Source organism: Mustela nivalis (genome assembly GCF_964662115.1).
Source record: "Mustela nivalis genome assembly, chromosome: 6".
Lineage (NCBI taxonomy): Eukaryota > Metazoa > Chordata > Mammalia > Carnivora > Mustelidae > Mustela > Mustela nivalis.
Window position 1 is genome coordinate 107,338,109 of NC_139025.1, and position 25,834 is coordinate 107,363,942.

Sequence of the window (25,834 nt, forward strand, 5' to 3'; positions counted from 1 at the left end):
CACCTGTATTTTCCAAAAAACCAAAAAAAAAAAAAAATTCCTCCTCCCTTCAGTAGAAAAATATTGCTGAATCAATATTTATTGAATTTATGAAATAAGGAGATTGGGTTGGGGTTCTAGTCTCAATTTTGCCACTAAGAAACCAGAAATCCTTAATCTTAATTGAATCACTTGAATGGTTCCAAACATTAATTTTACTCCCCTGTGGAAAGATCACACCACCCAACATATAGTTCAAATCAAATTCTGCCTGCCTGAAACTGTGCAAAATAATATCTACCAAATTAATCTGCATATATGGGTCAGCAGTGCCTAACTATGTGGTAGGCAGGGATTTGAGAAGCTTGCTCTAAACATGGAAATACTGAGCTGAAAAAACAAAAGAAAGGAAAGCTGAATTAATGGGTCACCTACAATAAATGGAAAAAGGAAAAATTCTACAATTTTTTTGTGTGTGTGACCAAAGTCAGGGGGAAAAACTGGCATACCCACCAACGACTGCATACTTCACAATTACATACAAGTTTGCAAGTGAGAGTAACAGATTGTGGGTCAGCTTTGCGAATTCTTTGAAAGAAAATGCAGCAAAGTTTGGAGATTTAATGTAATGAGATAGGGAGACCTTGGGAACTTGCTGAAAATATTTACTGAACTATTTCCCCAGATGAAAAGGTTTACAAAGAATTAAAGGACCTAAGAGATGCACTAGTCAGAGCTCTTAGTGATTTGCAACATTTTATTCTCCAATTAATGTACGAAGATATCTCTGAACCTTGAAACTGGAAAGAAAATTTTATAGATTCTACAGCACCGCTGATTTAGTTGAGGCAACACAGGACCTTATTAAAGCATTATATATAAAACTTAATTTTAGCTTATAAAATTACAAACACAGACTGTTTATTTGAAGATTATCATCTTTATTATACATACAGAGGCAGAAAAACAGAGAAACAGAAGAATCATTAGAGACAGCACTTCTTTCCTACTACTAAACTACTCTGAAGTCATTTTTTAATCTGTTGAAACTGTTTTGAATTATAGACTGAAAAATTGAGGAGTTATATGGTGGGGGATAACATCAAAAGAGTATAATTTTGATGACTTTTTATAATTTTTAAAGTTTCTTTGACCGCTTTTGGAATGCCACCTTCAAGATAAATTTGAATTATCAAGCATTCATACTATCCACGTAGCTCAGTTTCTAAAAGAGTGAGTGAGATGACAAATTATAGACTAGCAAGGAAAAATAGAATGCCTGAAATTTTGTAGACAAGCATTTGAAACTTCAAGTATCCTGAAATATTTCTGGCCATCTGTCCAAATGTCTGAGGCCATGCTTCTATGAAGTATATTTTCAAATAAAACTCGAGGAAAATGGAAAAAAAAAAAAACTCGAGGAAAATGAAAGAGAAAGCCACCACTCACCATGGTCATATAACCCTAGTGTCACAACTGAGTTGTTTGGATTGATTGACAACTGCTCTCAGAAATATTTTACTCTGTCAGTTACCAGTATTTTCATATTCTTAGTCAAGGTTGGTAAAAGGTTTATTGGTAAAATTTTATATTAAGTTGTTTTAACTCTTTTTGGAATTCTTTTGCAGTGCTGTTCTTAAAATCCATAATTTCTGAAGTACTCTCTTCTGTTAGCAATAAAAAAAATTCACAAGTTTCTGATCATTAAAAAGTTTAGGTTTCAGGGGTGCCTGGGTGGCTCAGTGGGTTAAGACTCTGCCTTCGGCTCAGGTCATGATCCCAGGGAGGTGGGATGGAGCCCCGCATCCGGCTCTCTGCACAGTGGGGAGCCTGCTTCCTCCTCTCTCTCTCTGCCTGCCTCTCTTCCTACTTGTGATATCTCTCTCTCTCTCTGTTGAATGAGTAAATTAAAAAAAAACTTAAAAAAAAAAAGGTTTAGGTTACATAATCTTCAGCATCAGAGCTCTAACATTTTATGGTTTGCTTCAGACCTAGTAAGATTTATACAAACCTTGTGAATATTACAGTTTCAAGTGTGATTTTTAAAAAAAAAGATTTTATTTCGGGGCGCCTGGATGGCTCAGTGGGTTAAAGCCTGTGCTTTCGGCTCAGGTCATGATCCCCACGTCCAGCTCTCTGCTCAACGGGAAGCCTGCTTCCCGCCCCCCCCCCTCTACCTGTCTCTCTGCCTACTGTGGTCTCTCTCTATCTCTCTCACTCTCAAAAAAAAAATTATTTATTTATTTATTTATTTGACAGACAGAGATCATAGGTAGGCAGAGAGGCAGGCAGAGAGAGAGGAAGGGAAGCAGGCTCCCTGGTGAGCAGAGAGCCCAATGCTGAACTCCCAGGACCCCAGGATCATGACCTAAGCTGAAGGCAGAGGCTTAACCCACTGAGCCACCCAGGTGCCCCTTATGTGTGATTTAGATACTGGCAAATTATTTGCAATTTCAGAACGGGAAGTAAAGATGTTTCTATGTACTTGCTTGCTACTCATAGGTCATATTGTTTTCCTTAAACAGGAAATGTTTCCTGAAACCATACTGGTATTCGTTTAACTGCCTAATGTGTATCTTGACTATTGTTTTGGGTTAAGGGATTGCAAACAGAGACTGTGTTTCGATTATAGATTATACAGTACACTTGAAATACAGATATAATGGGGTAGTATTCAGAAGGAAATACACAGAAGAAAAAAGGAATTAAATAAAACTGCCCATGTAATGAAAGGAGATTTTTAAAATATTCAACAACTTCATTCTGACTTTAGTCAGATATACTAAAGTTGTAATAAAGATGACTTTTAGTACTCAGTGCTTCTGGTAAGATTTTAATTATTTTTACATTTTGCTACAGCCTAAGTCATTTTTACACAACCATTTAAGAACATTGAAAAAATTATTTTGAGATTTTAGTTTAATATCTTACTTTGAAATTTGCTCAAAAAGTTCAGAAAATATAAATTGGTCAAAGTTGATTATGACCAAACTCTGAAACTTTTATTTTATCTGGATTATAAAGATAAATAAAATCCTTCTACTCTGAACACTTCAAACACTAATTCAGGATTGAGTTAAACTAGGAAATAGTGCCACCTGCTGAATAAAAATTTCTTAAACATCTCAACATTAAGTTCATTTTTCAGACCACCTAAAGTTCTAACATTTTTTCTCAAACATGTACATTTAAGATAATCTTCAAACAGAAAAATTTATTTAAAAAATTATTCAACTAGTGGCGCCCGGCCGGCTCAGCTGGTAGAGCATGAGACTTCATCTAGGAATTGAGTTTAAGCCGCACATTGGATGTATAGATTACTTAAAAATAAGATCTTTAAAGAGAGAGAGAGAGATTCATTGTAAGTCTACATGTGGCATGGTCAAAACTTTCCACACCTCTCTTCACCATGTAAAGAATATATGGCATGTAAGCCTTTAAATTAAAAACGATAGGGACTTCTGAAAAGAAACAGATTGAACTGGTTGAGAGGAACTAGAGTAGAGCAGCTGGTATGAAAAAAAAAAAAAACTACACCAAATACTTCACATTCAAATCCTTACAGGCCCCACCTGCCCACAGCTGTCTGGCAGGACATATCACCCTTTCACACAGACTTCACATTAGTTTTAATGTAGTACATCATTTAAAAGTATTTATTTATTTATTTAAGATTTTATTTATTTATTTGACAGAGAGAGATCACAAGTAGGCAGAGACAGAGGAGGAAGCAGGCTCTCCACCATGCAGAGAGCCTGATGCCGGGCTCGATCCCAGGATCCCAAGATCACGACCTGAGCCCTGTGGTTGAGCAAAGGCTCAACCCACTGAGCAGCCCAGGCACCCCTTAAAAATATTTATTTACAACGAAGATATGTCAGATATTTGAGAAACCTGTAACACGAAAGAGACCAAGAAGAACATTTTTTTAAATGACTATAGAGAGTAGATACAATTGAACAAACAAGGGAGAATATATTTTAAACCCCTCATATCTTCAGAAATTAAAAATGATACTGCATCCTTATAAGAGGAAAGGAATGTTATTTCTTTAAAAAGCAGGAAAGAATTCTTAGAAATTAAAATGATCATTTTTCAAACTAAAATTCAACAGAAAAGTTGAAAGATAAAGGCAAGAAAATTTTCCAGGATATAAGATAGAAAGGAAAAGAAACACAAAAGAAAAGATGAGTTATAGAGGACCAAATCTAGAAGTAAAATATCTACTAGAAGTCCCAGGAAGGGAGAACAAAGAATAGAGAGAGAAGAAATTATGAAAGAAATGATAAGAAATCCCCAGAACTGAAGAAGAGTTACAAAATTCTAAAATTACTTATTCATCTCTTTTTTAAAAAAGATTTATTTACTTATTTGACAGAGAGAGACACAGCAAGAGAAGGAACAAAGCAGGGAAAGTCGGGGAGAGAGAAGAAGGCTTCCCATCAAGCAGGGAGCCTGATGAGGGGCTCAATCCCAGAACCCTGGGATCATGACACAAGCTGAAGGCAGATGCCTAACAACTGAGCCAGCCAGGTCCCCCTTATTCATCTCTTGATAGATCATTTCCACCTTTTAGCTATTGCGGATAATACTGTTAAGAACACTCATTTACATGTAGTTGTTTTGAGTCCCTGTTTTCAATTTGTTGAGGTATATACTAGTCATAAGTAATTATATGATTACCTTTTTGGTTTTTGTTCTTCTTTTTTTTAATGTAGGCTCCATGTTCAGCATGGAGCCCAATGTGGGACTTGCACTCCTGACCCTGAGATGGAGACCTCAGCTGAGATCAAGAGCCAGACACCTAACCAATTGAGATACCCAGGTGCTCCAAATGTTTATTTTTTTGGTTTTTGTTTTATATAGAAGGCTCCACGCCCAGAGTGGAGCCCAGTGTGGGGCTTGAACTCATGACCCTGAGATTAAGACCTGAGCTGAGATCAAGAGTTGGATACTTAACCCACTGGACCACCCAGGTGTCCTTATGATTAGGTTTTTGAAACACCATCAAACTGTTTTCCACAGTGTCTGCACAATTTTACATTCCTTTCAACAGTATATGAGAGTTTTCATTTCTCCATATCCTTGCCAACTTGTTAATGTGTCTTTTTATTATGGTCATCCTAGTGGGTAGAAAGTGGGTAGTGGCATCTCTGTGTGGTTACTCCCTGTTTCAATCTCTTAGTGGTTACCTTAGAAAGTAATCCTTACTTAACTAATAACCTAATATTGCTCCCTTTATTATCCTTCTGGGGAGAATCCACAAATATTTTAACAACATTTACCACATACACACCCCAGACACATACACACACATTAATTACAATATGTTTTATTACGTATTATAACTGTTATTATTTAAATGCCACAAGAAATTATTACTTTCTCACATCCCATATTTTCAAAGTCAATGTGATTTAGATTTACCATTAGAATTATTATTTTATTTGGTCGTCATTGCTTTCTGCATCTGATCTTTCAGGCAAGATTTCCTTCTGCATGATGAATGACTTATAGAATATTCTATAACATTTATCTTCTACTGACAATATCTTACTTACCTTGAAAATACATTAATTTTGTCTTCATTACTGAAGCATTTCTAGGATGATACTTATTTTCCCGCAGTACCATGAAAATACCATTTCACTGTCTTTTGAAGATTGCATCATTGAGATGTCAGTGGCTAATCTGTTTTTTTCTAGGTATTTGAACATTTTTCTCCTTGTCTTGATTTACTAAAGTTTCATTGTTACATGTTTAGATGAGGATTTATTTTTACATATTCTGCTTGGACTTTGTAAGGCTTCTTGAATTAGTGGATTATCAGCAATCATGTCTTCAGAATATTGCCTCAGATCCATTTCTTCTCTTTCTCTTCTGGGACTCCAACTAAATATGTTAGAAACTCTCACTTCAGTCAGGTAATAGGTCTCTGGTTTCTTATATTGTATTATTTATAAAATATATTTATTAGTAATAATATAATAAATAGTAAAACAATATATTATTTATACAATATCTAATTACCGCCAGCTTCATTCTGGATAATTTCTTCTGAAATTTATCCTAGTCACGTAATTCTCTCTTCAATTGCGACTAATATACTAAACCATTTTTTAAAATTTGGTATTACATATTTTCATTTCTGGGATTTCTATTTTTTCCCCAACATCTGCTATGTCACTTTTTTTTTCTTAAGAGAGAAGGAGGGACAGAGGGAGAGGGAGTGAGAGAATCTTAAACAGGCTCGACGCCCAGCACAGAGCCCAATGTGGGGCTCAATCTCACAACCCTGAGATCATGACCTGAATTGAAATCAAGAGTTGGATGCTTAACAGACTGAGCCACCCAAGTGCCCTCAGTTTGATTTGCGTCAATGATCTTAGTTGCCTTACAAAGTCTATACCTGATAATTACAATTTCTGGAGTCCCTGTGAACTGTTTTCTTCTGTTTGGTTCTCCTGCTCATTTTAACACATGGCACTTTGTCTCTTTGTGTATTTATTCATCTTTTGTGTATGTGTATGTGTGTACCTGTATGTGTCTGTGTGTGTGTGCCTCATCTTTAATTGTGTTCAGGACATTGTGCTTGAAATTTTATTTATAGAAATCATCTGAGATCTGTTATGTCTATGTACTACGTTATTGTGTTTATATGTAATATAAATTCTGGTGGGGCACCTGGGTGGCTCAGATGGTTCTGCCTTCAGCTCAGGTCATGACGTAGGGGTCGTAGGATTGAGCCCTGTATTGGGCTCCTTGCTCAGTGGGGAGTCTGCTTCTCACTCTCTCTCTCCTCCCCCCAGGTCATGTTCTTTCTTTCTCTCTCAAATGAATAAAATATTTAACAAAATAATATAATCTCTGGAAAACAAAATAAACTTATGGGAAACAAAATAAACAGTAAATATTTCAGACAAGAAAAATAAGAGCAGAAATGAAATGGAAAACTGAAAAAATGAACTTAGAAAAAAATGGATAAATTCCTAGAAACGTACACAATCTACAAAGACTGAATCATGAAATTAAAAAATCTGAACAGATTAATTACTAAAAAGTAAATAGAATCAATAAAGGAAAGACCTCCCAATAAATAAAACCCAAGACCAGATGCCTTCATGGGTGAGTTCTACCAAATATTCAAAGAATGAGTAATAATCAATTCTTCTCAAACTCTTCCAAAAGTAGAAGAGGAGGGACCTCTTCCAATTTCATCTTAGGAGGTCAGCATTAGCCTGATTCCAAAACTAGACAAGGATACTACAAAAAAGAAAATTACAGGCCAATACCCTTGGTGAACATAGAAGCAAATACCCTCAATTAAATATTAGCAAATCAAATTCAACAATACATTAAAAGGGTTATATGCCATGATCAAGCAGGATTTATTCCAGCAATGTAAGGATGGCTCAACACCTGCTAATCTGTCAATGTGATATACCACATTAACAAAAAAGGAGAAAAATTACATGATCATTTCAATAGATGCAGAAAAGGAGTATGATAAATCTCAGCACCCACTAAGGATAAAAAGAACTCTAAACAAAGTCGGTATATAGGGAATGCGCCTTGATATAATAAAGGCAATATACAACAAGCCCACAGCTATCATCATACTCAGTGGAAAAGCTCTAAGATCAGGAACAACACGAGTATGTTCTCTACTTTTATTCCACATAGTATCAGAAGACCTAGTCACAGTAATTAGGCAAGAAAAATAAACACAAGGCATCATACATTGGTAAGGAAGAAGTAAAACTGTCACTATTTGCAGATGGCATGATACTGTACATAGAAAATCCTAAAGACTCTATCAGAAAACTGTTACAATAAATGAATTCAGTAATGTTGTGGGATAAAAAATCAATACATAGAAATAGTTGCATTTTCTTTTTTTTTTTAAGATTTTATTTATTTATTTGACAGAGAGAGATCACAAATAGGCAGAGAGGCAGGCAGAGAGAGAGAGGAGGAAGCAGGCTCCCTGCTGAGCAGAGAGCCCAATGCGGGACTCGATCCCAGGACCCTGAGATCATGACCTGAGCCGAAGGCAGCGGCTTAACCCACTGAGCCACCCAGGCGCCCCTCGTTGCATTTTTCTACACTAATTACAAGTTATAAGAAAAATAAATTAAGAAAATAATGCAATTTACGGTTACATCAAAAAGACTAATATACCTAGGGATAAATTTAACCAAGTAGGTGAAAGACTTCTATACTGAAAATTACAAGAGATTAAGGGAAAAAATTGAAGTGAACACAATTTAAGTGGAAGGATATTGCATGCTCATGAAATGAAAGAACTACTATTGTTAAAATGTCCGTATTACCCAAAGCAAGCTACAGATTCAATGAAATCCTGATCAAAATTACAATGCTGTTTTTCACAGAAATAGAACAATCCTAAAATTTATATGGAGTCACAAAAGATCTGGAATAGCCAAAGCAATCTTTTTTTTTTTTAATTTTATTTTATTTATTTGACAGAGAGAGATCACAAGCAGGCAGAGAGGCAGGCAGAGAGAGAGAAGGAAGCAGGCTCCCCGCTGAGCAGAGAGCCCGATGCGGGGCTCGATCCCAGGATCCTGAGATCATGACCTGAGCCGAAGGCAGAGGCTTTAACCCACTGAGCCACCCAGGTGCCCCTAGCCAAAGCAATCTTTAGAAAGAAGAACAAAGTTGGAGGCATGATGGTCCTTGATTTCGAACTCTATTACAGTCGCTCCTTGAACAGCACAGGGTTAGGAGCACCAACTCCCAGGCAGTCAAAAATCCTTGCGTAACTTTAGACTTCCCAAAACTTAGCTACAAATAGCCTGCTGTCGACCAAAAGTCTTACTGATAATACAGTAAATTAAAACATTACATATGTTATATGTATCATATACTATATTATTATAAATAAAGTAAGCTAGAAAAAAGTTATTAAGAAAACCATGAGGAAGAGAAAATACATTTACATTACTATACTGTATAGAAAAAACTGCATTATAAGTGAATCCATGCAGTTCAAACTTGTGTCCAAGGGTCAACTTAGAAAGCTTTAGTAATCAAAATAGTATGGTATTGGCATAAAAAGACACATGGGTCAATGGAAAAGAACAGAGAGCCAGAAATAAGCCCACAAATATATGGTCAATTAAGTTAGAATAAAGGAGACAAAAATATACAATGGGGAAAAGATAGCCTCTTCAATAAACGGTGTCGGGGAAACTGAACAGTCACATGCGAAAGAATAAAACTAGAACACTATCGTATAGCATATACAAAAATCAATTAAAAATGGATTAAATAGGGGCGCCTGGGTGGCTCAGTGGGTTAAAGCCTCTGCCTTTGGCTCAGGTCATGATCCCAGGGTCCTGGGATCGAGCCCCACATTGGGCTCTCTGCTCTGCGGGGAGCCTGCTTCCTCCTCTATCTCTGCCTGCCTCTCTGCCTACTTGTGATCTCGGTCTGTCAAGTAAATAAATAAAAATCTTTTTAAAAAAATGGATTAAATATTTGAATATAAGACCTGAAACCATAAAACCCCTATAAGAAAACATTGGTGGGAAGTTTAATATAGGTCTTGGTGATGGTTTTTAAAATCTGACACTGAAAGTAAAAATAACAGAAAGAAAAACAAGTGAGATTACATAAAAACTAAAAAGCTGAACAGCAAAGAAAACAGTCAACAAAAAAAAGGGGGTATGCCTGGGTGGCATAGTGGGTTAAGTACCCAGCTCTTGGTTTTGGCTCAGGTCATGATCTGACTTTGGGCTCAGTATGGAGTCTGCTTCAGATTCTTTCTACTTTCCACTCTGCCTCTGCCTGCTCCCTCATATACACTCATGTATGCTCTCTCTCTCAAATTAATTAATTAATTAAATCTTTAAAAATAAATAAATACATAAAAATAAAAAGTCATTCTACTGAATGGGAGAAATACTTGCAGATTATATACACTGATAAGAAGTCAATATCCACAATATATAAATATGCATGTAATTCAGTTGCAAAAACCCCCAAACAATGCAATGAAAAAATGAACAGAGGACCTGAATACACATTTCTCCAAAGACATACAGATGGCAAACAGACACAGGCAAAGATGCTCAAAATCACTAATTATCAGGAAAATGCAAGTCACAACCACATTAAGATATCACCTCACATTGATTAGAATGACTAGTTTAAAAAGACAAGAGATAACTAGTGTCGGAGAGAATGTGGAGAAAAGGGAACCCTTGCACAATGTGGGTAGGAATATAAATTGGTACAATCATTACGGAAAACAGTACAGAGGTTCCTAAAAAAATTAACAATAGAGCTACTATATATGATTGAGAAATTTCACTTCTGGGTATTTATCCAAAGAAAATAAAAACAACAACTTGAGGGTGCCTGGGTGGCTCAGTGGGTTAAGCCGCTGCCTTCGGCTCAGGTCATGATCTCAGGGTCCTGGGATCGAGTCCCGCATCGGGCTCTCTGCTCAGCAGGGAGCCTGCTTCCCTCTCTCTCTCTCTCTGCCTGCCTCTCCGTCTACTTGTGATTTCTCTCTGTAAAAAAAAAAAAAAAAACAACAACTTGAAAAGATCTATGTATTCTCATGTTCACCGAGCACTATTTACAGTAGCCAAGATGTGGAAACAACCTAAATGTCCACTGACGGATGAATGGCTAAAGAAATTGTGGTATATATAGACGATGGATTATTATTAGCACATAAAAAGGAAGGAAATCTTGTCATTTGTGACAATATAGGTGAACTTTGATGCATTATGCTAAGTGAATTAAGTCAGACAGAGAGAGAATAATACTGTATAATCTTTCTTATATCTGTAATCTAAAGAAAGAAACAAAAACAAGATCACAGATACAGAGAACAGATTGGTGGTTGCCAAAGGCAGGGGTTGGGAGGTTAAGAGAAATGGGAAAAGGGGCCAAAGATAAAAACAAACACACACACACATAAAAACAACAAAAAAACCCCACAAAAATAGCAGAAATCAATGAAATAGAAAACAAAAGTAATAGGAATCAGTGAAACCTGGTTCTCTAAGCTATCAGTAAAACAGATAAACTAATAACCAGACTATTTAAGGATTAACAAAAAAAAAAAGAAGAAATAAATTGCCAACATCGAATGAGGAAAAGGATTTCATTTCAGATCCATACATTGAATTCATTGTTTTAAAATTCCTTAAAGAAAACTTGAGGTCCAGATGACTTCTCTGATGAAGTCTATGAAATATTTAAGGAACAAAGAATACCAATCCTATACAAACTCTTATAGATAATACAAAAGTAAATACATCTCAACTCATTTATGGGGCCACCATTTCCCTAAAACCAAGAGCAAAAATATTATAAGAAAACTTAGACCAACATCCCTCATGAACATAGATGTCTAAATCTTTACCAAAATTTTAGTAAATCAAATCTAGCCATATATAAAAAAAGACAATAATACACCATGAATGAGTGTATTTTATCACAGGAATACATGGGTGGTTTGATAAAATATCAATCAATATAATTTATCATATCATTACACTAAAAAAGAAAAGTATATCATCATCTCTAAAGATTAAAAAAAAATCACTTGACAATATTCAACACCCTTTCATGATAACTTATGGAAAACAAAGAATGGGAAAAAAATTCTAAATCATTCATTCTAAAACAAGGCATCTTTAAAAAACTTTCAGCTAATATCAGAGTTAATAGTAAGACTAATACCTTTTCCCCTAACACAAAAACAAAGCCAATGTCATAACCTCTGAATCTTTTTTTAGCTTTTCAATTAGAGTCCATGTTTCCCCACTTTCTATTAATAAACTTATGTTTATAACCACTATTAGAGAATTTAGAATATTTTATTAATCTATTTACCCTTCTCTCACTCTACTGTGACCTTGTAAAGGTCATCTCTGTATGACCTTTGCTTTACTCATCTCTGTATGAATGTTTAAGAATGTTTAAGAATTGCAATGGGTCTTGGGGCTCCTGGGTGGCTCAGTGGGTTAAGCCTCTGCTTTTGGCTCAGGTCATGGTCTCAGGGTCCTGGGTTCAAGCCCTGTATCTCTACTGAGCAGAGAGCCTGCTTCTCCCTCTCCCTCTGTCTGCTGCTCTGCCAACATGTGTTCTCTAGCTCTCTGTCAAGTAAATTAAAGAAATCTTTTTTTAAAAATTAGAAAAATAAAATTAAAATGTTTGTTATAGGACGAATACTTTCTTTTTTTTTTTTAAAGATTTTATTTATTTATTTGACAGGCAGAGATTACAAGTAGGCTGAGAGGCAGGCAGAGAGAGAGGAGGAAGCAGGCTCCCCACTGAGCAGAGAGCCCGACGCAGGGCTCAATCCCAGGACCCTGGGATCATGACCTGAGCCAAAGGCAGAGGCTTTAACCCACTGAGCCACCCAGGCGCCCCAGGACGAATATTTTCTACTTCTCCACTTTTGGACTGTGCAACAAAAACCTGATTAATGATGAGAATAAGCTTAGAGATACAATCTAAAAATCTGAAACTATGACTTTATGTTAAAATGTAAAGTATTCATTAATTCCGTGATACAGGTGCTACTTTAAAACATTTCTTGTGCGTGTGAAAACATTCCTAGCCCTATTCTATAATTGCATTTATTTTTTGACTTACATGAATAAAAATAATACCAGGGTAGAAATTTAAAAAGATTAACACTTTAGAAAAACAATGACAAAGGAAGACATCAAAATTCAGCCTGAATTAGTTATGAGATGACACAAGAAATACATACCGTAGAATCCTGGACAATTTTTAGATGTGAGCCACAAGTTTAGTTTTAGAATCCTTTCAGTCAAAGCCAATGAGTAAATGTGATCAGTTATAAGATTCACAAGAGTCATTAGGGTAATATGTCTCAGAAGCAGAAATTTTCCTTATATTGAAACCTGAAAGAAATATCACCATTAAAGGGACACTGTATGACAGTAAACATTCTTAACAACATCCCTACAATAATTCCCATAGTGAGTTTTGTGAAGGAAAGGAAGCTGGGGTGACCTTTACCACAGTGAGATCTATAGCTCTTCAAGAAAGGAGGTCAGGGGTGCCTGGGTGGCTCAGTTGGTTGAGCATCTGACTCTTGGTTTTGTTTCAGGTCACGATCTCAGGGTTTGATGAGATTGATGAGATTGATGAGATTGATGCCTATGTCAGGCTCTATGCTCAGCAGGAAGTCTGCTTAAAGTTTTCTCTCTCTCTCCCCCTCTGCCACTCACCTCCCCCTTTCTATCTCTCTCTCTAAAATAAACAAATCAATCTAAGAGGGAAGGAAGAAAGGAAAGAAAGGAGAGAGAGAGAGAAAGAGAAAGTGAGCTTGGGGTGTCTTGCTGGCTCAGTGGGTGGAACATGTGACTCTTGATCTCAGGGTTGTGAGTTCAAGCCCCACATTGGATGTAGAGAGCACTTATTTTAAAAAAGAAAGGAGGTGAGCTCAACTAAAAGTAAACATATGAGAGGGAGGTTGATATAGAAGCCAAAGTGGAGTCTGGTAATGAACTCTCCCATAATCTCTTATTACAAAATTCTTCTAGGAGGTTTAGGACCATGTGATCTCTCACCAAGTCAAGACATAAGCTTTGCAAGAGGGTTATTCTGTACATAAAACCTCCTGAATATCATCCCCTCCTATTGGAATGTATAGCTTATCTGAAATCCAAAGGCTGGGTAAGACAAAAACCATGGATATAAAGAGATCAGTTATTGCATGACATAGAGAAGCCATACTATCCCAACGGTACCATGTACATGGGGAAACTCGTTACATGTGAGAAGGGTTTCAATAGGTGTGTCTCGTGTAACCAAGACAAGGTTTTCTAAAGAACCAACCTCACAAAGAGATGGGAGACATATTAAGATGTGTGATAAATTCATGAACATTCGCTATACACTTTTTCCACTTGTCTATGTTTGAAATTTTCCATTAAAACTAAAGAAAATATAATTAATTAAAGATCCTCAAAGAGATCAATGAAGAAGTAACACATGTTTATGAAAAATAACAAGAAATTATAAAACAAATAAAATTATAAAATACAATTAGAAATCCCATAAATAGAAAAAGTAGTGATAGACATTTAAAAGAAACCCCCAAACAACCCAATTAGAAATGGACAAAGATTTGAATAGGCATTTTACAAAAGAAAATATATGAATGAAGCACATGACAAGATGCTTAATATATTAGTAATTAAGGAAATACAAATTAAAACTCCAACAAAATACCACTTCACACCCACTAGTATGGCTATAATCAAAAAGAGAATAAACAAGTATTGGCAAAGATATGGAGAAATAGAACCCTCATATGTTGCTGATGGACATATAAATGGTACAGCTACGAGGGCAGTTTCTTAGAAATTAAACATAAATTTATAATAAAACCCAGCAATTCCACTCCTAGATGTCTATCCACGAAAATGAGAACAAGTCTACACAAAGACTTGTATACAAATTTTCATAGCAACATTATTCATAAGAGTTTAAAGTGGAAACAATCCAAATGTCTATCAACTAGCATAGAGTTAACCATAATGTGGTAGTTATATCTATGTAATGGAACAATGTCAGCAGGATATAGGAACAAACAACTGACACACAGGCTACAGGATGAATAAATCTCAAAGAACCTAGATGCATAACACATGCTGTATAATTCCATTCATATGAAATGTCCAGAAAAGGCAAATCTATAGGAAAATAAAGTATATTAGTGGTTGCCTAGGGCTGGGATGTGGGAACAAAGGTGACTTCAAATGGGCATGAGAAATTATTTTGGTGTGATAGAAATGCTCTAAAACTGGATTGTGGAGACAGTTGTACAACTTTGTCAATTTACTAAAAATCACTGAATTGTATAGTTTAAATGGTATGCAAATTTGCTATAGATTGAATGTTTGTGTCCCCCCATTCATATGTAAGCAGAGTCCTCATGAATAGGATTAATGCTCTTATAAAAGAGACTTCAGGGGCACCTGGGTGTCTCAGTGGGGTAAAGCCTCTGCCTTCGGCTCAGGTAATGATCCCAGGGTCCTGGAATCAAGCACCCGCATTGGGCTCTCTGCTCAGCAGGGAGTCGGCTTCCCTTCCTCTCTCTCTCTCTCTGCCTGCCTCTCTGCCTACTTGTGATCTCTGTATGTCAAATAAATAAATAAAATCTTAAAAAAAAAAAAAAGAAAAAACCATATGATCATCCAGTAGATACAGAAAAATTATTTAACAAAATTCAGCATCTGGGCTCCTGGGTGACTCATATGGTTAAGCATCTGCCTTCAGCTCAGGTCATGATCTCCATGTCCTGGGATCCAGCCCCTTGTCAAGTGCCCAGCTCAGCAGAGAGTCTGCTTCTCCCTCTCCATCTGCCTCCCTCCCCTCCCTGTCTTGTGCTGTCTCTCTCAAATTAATAAATATTAAAAAACCTTTAAAACAACAAAATTCAACATCCAATTATGATAACAATTCTAAGTAAACTACAAATAGAAGGGAAGTTCCTAAACTTGACAAAGAACATCTATGAAAAATCTATAGCTGGGTGCCTGGGTGGCTCAGTGGGTTAAAGCCTCTGCCTTCAGCTCAGGTCATGATCCCGGGGTCCTGGGATCAAGCCCCACATCAGGCTCTCTGTGAAGCAGGGAGCCTACTTCCCTTCCTCTCTCTCTGCCTGCCTCTCTGCCTACCTGTGATCTCTGTCTGTCAAATAAATAAATAAAATCTTAAAAAAAAAAAAGAAAAAAGAAAAAACTAGAGCTAAGATCATACTTACATTTAAAGATCAAATACTTTCCTCTTAAGATCTGGAACAGTGCAAGAAAATGTGCTCTCACCATTTGTATACCTCTCTACTGTGAGGTTCAAGAAGGCAAAGGAGGAAAAAAAAAAAAGAAAGTCAGATGGATTGGAGAAAAAGAGTTATTGTCTATCTGGAAAGAAAAAGAGAATCTATAAAAAGAGTTGCTATAATTTGCAAGTTTCAAAAGGTATCAGGACTCAGGATCAATGTACCATAATTGATTGTATTCTGTATACTGTTGACAAGTACTTTTAAAATGAAGCTAAGAAAATCATATAATTTATAATAGCATCAAAAACATGAAATATTTGTGACTAAATCTAACAAAATAAATGCAATGTTTGTATGTTGAAGGTTATTACTCATTGCTCAGAGACAGTAAAGAGGATTGAACTAAATGGAGAGATAATACCACATACACATTTGGAAGACAATACTGTTAAAATGTATTTCTCTGAATTGATCTATAGATTCATCACAATCCCAATTAAAATCCTGTAAGATCTTTCATAGACATTGAAAAATGGATTCTTAAATTTATACAGAAATGTAAAGGATCTCAAAGAGCAAAATGATTTCCAAAAAGGAGAACAAATTTGGGTACTCACACTATCTAATTTCAAGAGTTATTATAAGGCTACAATAACCAAGACAGTGTGGCAATCCTGCAAGGATAGACATGTAGCTCAAAGGAGCACAAAAGTGTCTAGAAATAGATAAACCGAGTTTATTCTTTTTTGTTAAGAAAAATTATTTAGGGGCGCCTGGGTGGCTCAGTGGGTTAAGCCGCTGCCTTCGGCTCAGGTCATGATCTCAGGGTCCTGGGATCGAGTCCCGCATCGGGCTCTCTGCTCAGCAGGGAGCCTGCTTCCCTCTCTCTCTCTCTGCCTGCCTCTCCGACTACTTGTGATTTCTCTCTGTCAAATAAATAAATAAAATCTTAAAAAAAATTATTTATCAGAGAGAGAGCATGAGCAGGGGGAAGGAGAAGCAGGCTCCCCAATGAACAAGAAGCCCAACACACGACTAGATCCCAGGACCCCTGGATCAGGACCTGAGCTGAAGGCAGACCCTTAACCAACTGAGCCACTTAGGCATCCTCAATCAACTGAGTATCAACAATGTTGCTAAGATTAATTTGGCATGGAAAGAATAGTTTTTTTCAACAAATGGTGATGAGATAATTATACTTCCCCATTAAAAAGAATTTTTTTGAAAGATTTCATTTATTTATTTGACAGAGATCACAAGTAGGCAAAGAAGCAGGCAGAGAGAGAGAGAGGGAAGCAGGCTCCCCACTGAGCAGAGAGCCCAAGGCGGGGCTTGATCTCAGGATCCTGGGATCATGACCCGAGCCAAAGGCAGAGGCTTTAACCCACTGAGCTACCCAGGCGCCCCTAAAAGTCCCAACTTTTGATGACACATCATTACATACCTAATAAAACAGCTAAAATTTTAAAAAGTGAAAATACCAAACACTGGTAAGAATATGGAAAACCTAGAAGTCTCGTAAATTGCTGTTGGAAATATAAAATGGTAAAGCCACACCAGAAGAGTCTGGCATTTTATTAAAAAATGAAGCATACATACAGCATGACTATTTGTTTTCTACTTTTGGAGGTTCTTTTTTTTTTTTTTTTAAGATTTTATTTATTTATTTGACAGAGAGAGATCACAAGTAGGCAGAGAGGCAGGCAGAGAGAGAGAGGAGGAATCAGGCTCCCTGCTGAGCAGAGACTCGATCCCAGGTCCCTGAGATCATGACCTGAGCCGAAGGCAGCGGCTTAACCCACTGAGCCACCCAGGCGCCCACCTTGGAGGTTCTTTTTATTAGCAATACTAAGCTTTTGTTTTTGACATGCCTTTCACACTCCTGGGCATTTGCCCCAGAAAAATGACTAGAGTTCACACAAAACCCAGACCGTGGTACATTCATATGATGGAAAACTACTCAGCAACAAAAAGGAACAAACTGTTACCATATGAAACAGCTTGGATCTCAAGGGACTTATGCTAAGGAAAGAAAAGATACTTTCAATGGGTCACATATTCTATGATTCCATTTGTGTAACATTGTTCAAGTGAAAAAATTACAGAGACAGAGAATAGATCAGCAGTTGCCAAGGGGTTAGGCTTGTGGGGGTGGGAGAAAGGAGTGGGTGTAACTATAAAGAAGTGACACGGGGAAATATCTGTAGTGATGGAATAGTTCTGGGTCTTCATTAAAGTGCATCAGGAATCTTTGTATGAGAAAAATAATGTAAAAATATATACACACATTATACCAATATTAATGCCTTATTTCAATATTATAGTATATAATATATATTTCAATATTTGGAGAAACTGGATGAAGGGTTCATGGGAACTCTACCATTTTTGTAACTTCCTGTGAATCTATAATTATTTTAAAACAAAAGAATAAAAGTTAAGCAATTACTTTTTGGCCTTTTGGCTAAGATCAAGTGCAGTATCTGTTCTTTTCAGTTTAATATGATATGTCCTCTGAGGACAATCTATTAAGTGGGTTTTTGGACCAAGGAGATGGAATAGGAGCTTTGTCTACTCCACGCATTTGACCTGGTATTGCAGTACCTCCTATCACAAATAGGAGATAGTTCTTTTCTATCACAAAGTGCAACCCCTCAGGGGAAATACCCAGGTTTCTAAATTCAGCTTGAGCTGTGGAGGGTTGTTTATCTGAGATCATGTGTGCTGGATGCTTCTGCCTTCTAGTATCTGGGCTGGAGGCTTGTGTCTGGCTTCCTGGATGTGTAGGTATAGATACACAATATGGTGTTTTATTTATTTATTTATTTATTTATGAGAGAGAAAGAGATGGGGGGACAGGGAGAGGGACAAGCAGACTATGCTAACCGCAGAGCTCTATGCCAGGTTGAGCCCCTGCCCCAGCGATCATGTTCTGACCTGAAACCAAGAGTCAGATGCTTAACCCACTGAGCCACCCAGGCGTCCCTACCTCTTCTACTATTAATTGACATTTGCTGGGTTTCTAGGTTGGGGCTATTACAAATAATACTGCTATGTAGTATGTTTTCCCATAAACTATTTACTTGAGTGAATTTCTGGGTCAAAAAACATGTGGTTCTCTAAATTTGTTAGATAATTCTAAACTATTTTTTCTTTCTTTCTTCCGTCCTTCCTTTTTTTTTTTTTTTAACTTAAAGATTCCGCTTATTTACTTGACACAGAGAGAGAGACAGCAAGAGAGGGAATACAAGCAGCGGCAGAGGGAGAAGCAGACTCCCCACTGAGCAGGGAGCTCAACTTGGGACTGGATTCCGGGACCCTAGAATCATGACCCAAGCCGAAGGCAGACGGTTAATGACTGAGCCACCCAGGCACCCCTCTAAGCTTTTCTAAAGTGGTTGTATCCATTTTTACTCCCATTTAATCCCAGTTCCAATTACTCCACATCTTTACCAACACTTAGCATTGTTAGTTTCTCTGATTTAGGCATTGTGCCAGGGTATAAAGAGATACCATTGCAGTTATAAGATATAATTTCCTGATTATTAATGAGATTGATCACCTACACGTGCGTGTGCATTTGTGTTTGTGTGTATGTATGCCATCCGACTTTTCTCTTTGGTGAAGTATGTTTTTAGACTTGATCATTTTTGGGGCACCTGGGTCACTCAGTTGGTTAAGTGTCTGCCTTCAGCTCAGGTCATGAGATCAAGGGTTCTGGGACAGAACCCTGTGTTGGAATCTCTCTCAGGGGAGAGTCTGCCTCTCTCTCTCCCTCTCCCTCTGCTCTTCCCCTTCACATTTCCTCTCAAACAAATTTAAAAAAAAAAAAAAAAAAGGCTTGGCCATCCCCCCACTGCCCCACTGAATTGGTGTCTTAATTTGTAGGAGTTCTTTGTAGATTCTAGTTATGTACCCACCATTGGTTATATGTGTTACAAATATCTTTCACTCCATGGCTTCCCTTCTATTCTCTTAATGGTTGCTTCTGATGAGCAGAAATTCTTAATTTTAATGTAGCCAAATACTTTTTTTTTCCCCTTTGTAGTTAGTTCTTTTGTATCCGTATAGTTTTTTTTCCTAATCCAAGATCATGATAATATTCTTCTAATATTATCTTTTGAGAAGAGACAAACCTGAGGGCTGACCTTCAAATCATCAAACTTCCCTGCTTGAGCTGGGACATCAGCTTTCTGTCCTTGCACTAAAATTTGCATCACTGGCTCCCCTGGTGTTCTGGCCTTCAGACTTGGGTTGGATTTATACCACTGACTTTTGTGGATATAAGGTCAGGAAATCTTCTTTAACATTTTAAAAATTATTATTATTTTTTTAAAAGATTTTATTTATTTGACAGAGAGAGATCATAAGTAGGCAGAGAGGCAGGCAGAGAGAGAAGGAAGCGGGCCCCCCACCAGAGAGCCTGATGCGGGACTCGATCCCAGGACCCCGAGATCATGACTCGAGCCGAAGGCAGTGGCTTAACCCACTGAGCCACCCAGGCGCCCTTTAAAAATTATTTTAAGTAGCATCCACATCCAGCATGGAGCCAACAGGGGTCTTGACTTAAGGACTCCGAGATCAGGACCTAAGCTGAGATCGAGAGTTGGATGCTTAACTTCTGAGCCACCCAGGAGCACCAGGAAATCTTGATCTGTAGATTCAAGAAGTTCAACAAAACCCAAGTGGGATACATTTTTATTAAAACCATACACCAAGGGGCTCCTGGGTGGCTCAGTGGGTTAAGCCTCTGCCTTGGCCTCAGGTCGTGATCTCAGGGTCCTGGGATTGAGCCCCACATTGGGCTCTCTACTCAGCAGGGAGCCTGCTTCCTCCTCTCTGTCTCTGTCTGCCTCTCTGCATATTGTGATCTCTGTCAAATAAAAAAAGAAAGAAAGAAAGAAAGAAAGAAAGAAAGAAAGAAAGAAAGAAAGGTCTTAAAAAAAAATACACCAAGATATAACTCCAGATTGCAGATGGAGGATCTTGGGATTTCTTAGCCTCCATAACTGTGTAAGATTTTCTATCTATATCTATATCTAAATCTATTAGATATCCCAGAGCCCAACATGGGGCTCTATCCCAGGACCCAGGAATCATGAGCTGAGCCAAAGGTAGACGCTTAACTGACAGCCACCCAGGCATCCCTTGTTGTGAAATTCTTAACACATCTCTCACAGTAATTAATGTAACAAAACATAGAAAATCATTAAGAAAACAAATTTGAACTTTCTATTTTGTCAAGTATTTTTGTTATTTTTAGAGGGGGGGGTTGTCTGATTTACCTCTTCAGTTATTACCAGAAGCTATACAGTTTCCATTAGGGAAAGGACACAACATCTTAACACCTGCCAATAGTAAATATTTGGGCCAACCAAATATATTGGAAGATGGGAAAGTTTTTTTTAATATATTTTTAAATTTTTAAAATTACCATATAATGTATTATTAGCCCCAGGGGTACAGGTCTGTGAATCACCAGGTTTACACACTTCATAGCACATACCTTCCCCAAAGTCCATAACCCCAGCACCCTCTCTCTCCCCCACCCCCCCAAACCTGTTAGCTTTGTGAGATTAAGAGTCTCTTATGGCTTAAAAAAGGGGGGGCGCCTGGGTGGCTCAGTAGGTTAAGCTGCTGCCTTCAGCTCAGGTCATGATCTTAGGGTTCTGGGATCGAGTCCCGCATTGGGCTTTCTGCTCAGCAGGGAGCCTGCTTCCCTCTCTCTCTCTCTCCACCTGCCTCTCTGTCTACTGTGATCTCTCTCTGTCAAATAAATAAACAAAATCTTAAAAAAAAAAAAAGAGTCTTTTATGGTTTGTCTCCCTCCTGATCAGAAGATGGGAACGTTTTTTAAAGCCTATTAGAAATTGAGGGTAAGAAACAATGATATTGGATAGGAAGATGGTAAGCAGACACTCAGTTCTCTTAAAAAAACAATGAATAGGAGAAACTGGGAATTAGCACTAGGAAGAAGGCAGAAAGTTCTCTTTGGGACTAGCAAATAAACTTTGATGGAAAACAAGACATTGCAACAAAAATAATGCAATGGATTTGAAATCATCTTGGATCTCCTTTTACTAACTCTATAATCTTGGACCAATTATTGACATTTTGAACCTCAGGTTTCTTGTCTATAAAATAAAGAACATTCTATCTATCCTTCTAGGGATTAAATTTTCCTCCTATAGGCTGTCAGAGCACTGTGTCTATTCTCCTTCAAGCAATTTATTACTGAGAGTCTACATTGTGTTAGGAGCCCACACAATGGTGAACAAGATAGATCAGGTTTATCCTTATGTTCCTAGAACCTGGCTAGCCTAACAGATAGTAAATATTCAACAGATATTTCTTAAATGATGAGCTTATATAAAAACAAAAACAAGGGGCGCCTGGGTGGCTCAGTGGGTTAAAGCCTCTGCCTTCGGCTCAGGTCATAATCCCAGGGTCTTGGGATCCAGCTCCTCATCGGGCTATCTGCTCCGTGGGGAGCCTGCATTTCTCTCTCTCTCTCTGCCTGCCTTTCTGCCTACTTGTGATCTCTCTCTGTCAAATAAATAAATAAAATCTTTAAACAAACAAAAACGAAACCCATAATGGGTGCAAAAGTATTCAATAAATGGCAAGTGGCTTTCTACAATAAAATATAGGCTATTACTTTTAAGTAGTATTCTTGATGCAGGAAAACAGGAAAAAACATCAGATTAAAGAAGCACTCATTGGGGGACGCCTGGGTGGCTCAGATGGTTAGGCAGCTGCCTTCGGCTCAGGTCATGATCCCAGAGTCCTGGAATCGAGTCCCACATCGGGCTCCTTGCTCGGCAGGGAGCCTGCTTCTCCTTCTTCCTCTGCCTGCCATTCTGTCTGCCTGTGCTCGCTTGCTCTCCCTCTCTCTCTCTCTGATAAATAAATAAAATATTAAAAAAAAAAAAAAGAAGCACCCATTGGGGTGCTTGGGTAGCTCAGTCATTAAGTGTCTGCCTTTGGCTCAGGTCATGATCCCATGATCCCTTCCTGCTCAGCAGGAAGCCTGCTTCTCCCTCTCCCACTCCTTCTGCTTATGTTCAGTCTTCCTGTCTCTCTCTGTCAAATAAATAATCTTAAAAACAGAAAGAAACATCAATTTAAAGGTGAATTATTGGGTGCCTGGGTGGCTCAGTGGGTTAAGCCACTGCCTTCGGCTGAGATCATGATCTCGGGGTCCTGGAATCCAGTCCCACATCGGGCTCTCTGCTCAGCAGGGAGCCTGCTTCCCTTCCTCTCTCTCTGCCTGCCTCTCTGCCTACTTGTGATCTCTCTCTGTCAAATAAATAAATAAAATCTTTTTAAAAAAAGTGAATTATTTACATAAGTAATTTCAAAAACCAAAAATCATAGGTTAAATGACAAAATTATTTGTTAAGTGGAAAAAATATTTTTCCTCCATTTTATTTTCCATTACAAAAAATAGATTTATGTATGTATTATGTATAGCTTCAACCTAATTTTTAAAAAGATTTTATTTATTTATTTGACAGAGAGAGATCACAAATAGGCAGAGGCAGGCGGTGGGGGCGGGATGAGGAAGCAGACTCCCCGCTGAGCAGAGAGCCCAATGCGGGCTCAATCCCAGGACCCTGAGATCATGACCTGAGCAGAAGGCAGCGGCTTAACCCACTGAGCCACTCAGGTGCCCCTACCTTCAAACTTATAAAAAAAAGTTTAAACAGTAGACAGTTAACAACCTTATGCCCTTCATCTGGATTTCCTAATTATTAAAATTTGCCACATTTGTTTCCTCAATTATTAACATTTTGCTACACTCATTTTAGTGCTTTGTAACATATTGCCACATTTGTTCTCCTCATCCAAGCCATTTGAAAGTAAATTGCAGACAGAAAGATACTTCGTTTCTTTTCTTTTTTTTTTAGATACTTCGTTTCTAAGAACCTCAGCAAGTAGGTCCTAAGAACTATGACATTCAACATAACCTTGATACAACATTCCAGATATTTAACATTGGTACTATAATGCAATCGAATAAACAGTCAAATTTCCCAATTGTCTCACATTTCCCAATTGTTCATTTAGTAGCTTTTTTTAAAATCCAAGATCCGAGCAACAATCACACACAATAGTTAGTTTTCACATCCCTTCAGTGATCTTCATTCCAGAACTGCTCTACTACTTTTACTTTTATAATACTGCTTTTTTGCAGAGTTTAGAGCTTTTATTTTGCTGAATGCTTTACAATTGCCTTAGAATCTCATAATGAGATTTGGGTTAAACATTCTTGGCATTTTGGCAGGTGAAACATCCTTCTCAAGTGCATCAGATCAGAAGGCATAGATCTCCTTTTCAAAGAGAACTCCATTATTAAATTTTGTCTTAAGACAAAGAAAAACTCAGGGGCGCCTGGGTGGCTCAGTGAGTTGGGCCGCTGCCTTCCGCTCGGGTCATGATCTAAGGGTCCTGGGATTGAGTCCCGCATCGGGCTCTCTGCTTGGCAGGGAGCCTGCTTCCCTCTCTCTCTTTCTCTGCCTGCCTCTCCATCTACTTGTGATTTCTCTCTGTCAAATAAATAAATAAAATCTTTAAAAAAAAAAAAGAAAAAGAAAAACTCTTTCACTTTAACTATCACATTAGTTTTTGGTTATTACAACGCGTCTTTAGAAGTATTCACATGTGTTCAGAAGGCGGGCCAGTGTGCACTAGTGGACACAAGGCAGATGGTGGCTTAGTGGGAAACACGCTGGAATGAGATCTCAGGTTCAGTGTCATTTTGGCCAATAACTAGTTGTGGGTCTCCAGATAAATTGCTAAAAATCTTTATCTGTTGAGAGAGAGAGAGAGAGAGAGAACTGTGCCAGGTTTCTAAAGATCCTTTGAATTCTAAAATTCTATGACTGTGAATCAAGTTGTAGTAGACCCAGAACTGGACTTGGAATCAGGAGACCTGGATTTGAGCACCGGTTCTGCCACATACCAGCTATGTGAACATGCACAAGTCATTTAATCTCTCTAAGCCTCGCATAGATTTACCCCACAGAGTTCAGAAGGATTAAGAGGGTTATTGCATGTCAAAGCGCATTATAAACTGTAAAGAACTACCCGAATGTCAAGTATTATTTCATTATGTCCAGTTTTTCTTCTCCTGATCTAATTAGTCAATCAGAAAAAAAAAAAAAAAAACAACAACCATAAAAGGAGACAGACCTCATCAATTTAAATTTTAGAAACCAGAAAATGACAGTCTATTTAATTGTGCGTCATAATAAGTGCATGGATTTATAGGATAGAACTATTCTTACGCTTTGTTAATAATGCCGACTAAAGTTACGAATACGTACTCACTTGCACAGGCCGGTCCTTCCTAAGAAGACGGTGATTGCTCTTGGGATCCCCCCGCAAAACAGTGAACACAGTGTATGAGAACGATAACAAGTACTTATGAACTTCCTCATTCAGTGATCGATTTCGTGTTGCGCCCTCAGGTCCACCGGAAGGGTTGGCAAACTGAGGCAAAGGCAGAGGGGAAGTTGTCCTGTTTTTCCAGGGAGCCGGGACAGCCCTGGGATCAACTAAGCCTCCCTGGGCTGAAAGCATGGTTTTCCCGAGCCAGCCAGTGGGACCTGTCACCCAGGCCAGCCCTTTATAGTTTTATAACCCTTAGAGCCCTTTATATTCTTTATTTTCTAAAACTGCTGTACGGTTTCTTTCTGGCCTTTTGATTGCAACTCGGGGAACCTAATTCGTTAGTGCACACTGGCCACATTTTTTTCGATTATTCAGCAGGAGTGATAAAGTATCTCCCTGGAAGAGGTTCAGGGCGCGCACACGCCCCTGGGTTTGTGTTGAGTAACACTCGAACTATCCATGCCGTGAAGTGCCTGACACTTTTGTTGCTCAAGACTCCAGACGCTGCCAGAAAATGGCTAACGAAGTGCCGGGAGAACGGCGCCACGGCGGACGTTGGTGCGGTTGGACGTGCCTGACCTCCAGCCCACGCATGGGGTCGCGCCGCCCAGGTGGCCGCGGCCGGCTCCGCGAAGCGCGCCGGGCGCCGTC

The 25,834-nt window shown here is 38.1% G+C and overlaps 1 long non-coding RNA gene across 1 annotated transcript; it reads right to left on the bottom strand.

Annotated features, from left to right (window-relative positions):
* Positions 1-5,669: 5,669 nt before the first annotated feature.
* On the bottom strand, positions 5,670-25,809 carry LOC309866245. The gene is made up of 3 exons (XR_014312521.1): positions 25,121-25,809; positions 12,743-12,896; positions 5,670-5,871 (listed from the first exon to the last, which is right to left on the bottom strand). It is a non-coding gene; the product is annotated as an uncharacterized lncRNA (long non-coding RNA).
* Between the last annotated feature and the right edge of the window lie 25 nt (positions 25,810-25,834).